This window comes from Sinocyclocheilus rhinocerous, unplaced genomic scaffold (assembly GCF_001515625.1).
Source record: "Sinocyclocheilus rhinocerous isolate Xijiao unplaced genomic scaffold, SAMN03320098_v1.1 scaffold975, whole genome shotgun sequence".
Classification (NCBI taxonomy): Eukaryota; Metazoa; Chordata; class Actinopteri; order Cypriniformes; family Cyprinidae; genus Sinocyclocheilus; species Sinocyclocheilus rhinocerous.
This window is the reverse complement of record NW_015628726.1, coordinates 1,027,914-1,028,679: the sequence shown is the minus strand read 5'-3', so window position 1 is coordinate 1,028,679 and position 766 is coordinate 1,027,914. Positions and strand designations below refer to the sequence as shown.

Genomic DNA, 766 nt, shown 5'->3' with positions numbered 1-766 from the left:
TTCTGACAGCTCTCTGACCCTCCCATAGACAGCAAGGGTACTACCACGATCAACGTCCAGAAACGTAGCAAGGCGATCGGTAAAATAATCCATGTGAAATCAGTGGTTCAACCGCAACTATACGAAGCTACGAGAATACTTTTTGTGCGCAAAAGAAAAACAAATACAGACTTTATTCAACAATTCGTCTCCTCCGCGTCACCCTGGTGCCATTTTGGAGAGTATCCACTGAACGTTAACAGCGTATGCTATTCTGTGTCACTGTGTTCTACGTTGTTTACGCTTTGATTTGAATGAAAACACCGTATCCGCGTGACACAGCTGACACAGAATAGCATACGCTTGAACAGAAATTAAGATATTTTTGATGAATTCTGAGAGCTCTCTGACACTCCCGTAGAAAGCAATGCAATTACCACGATCAAGGTCCAAAAACGTAGCAAGGAGATCGGTAAAATAATCCATGTGACATCAGGGGTTCAACCGTAATTTTGCGAAGCTACGAGAATACTTTTTGTACGCAAAGAAAACAAAAATACCGTCTTTATTCAACAATTCGTCTCCTCCGCGTCACCCTGGTGCCATTTTGGAGAGTATCCACTGAACGTTAACAGCGTATGCTATTCTGTGTCTGCTGATTCTACGTTGTTTACGCTTTGATTTGAATGAAAACACCGTATCCGCGTGACACAGCTGACACAGAATAGCATACGCTTTTTACGTTCAGTGGATACTCTCCAAAATGGCACCAGGGTGACGCGGAGGA

At 43.3% G+C, this 766-nt stretch overlaps 1 protein-coding gene across 4 annotated transcripts in view; it reads right to left on the bottom strand.

Moving 5' to 3' along the window:
• Positions 1-766, bottom strand: part of LOC107738401 (poly [ADP-ribose] polymerase 12-like) — a 7,991-nt gene that overhangs the window by 2,306 nt on the left and 4,919 nt on the right. The gene's annotated exons all lie outside the window — the stretch shown is intronic.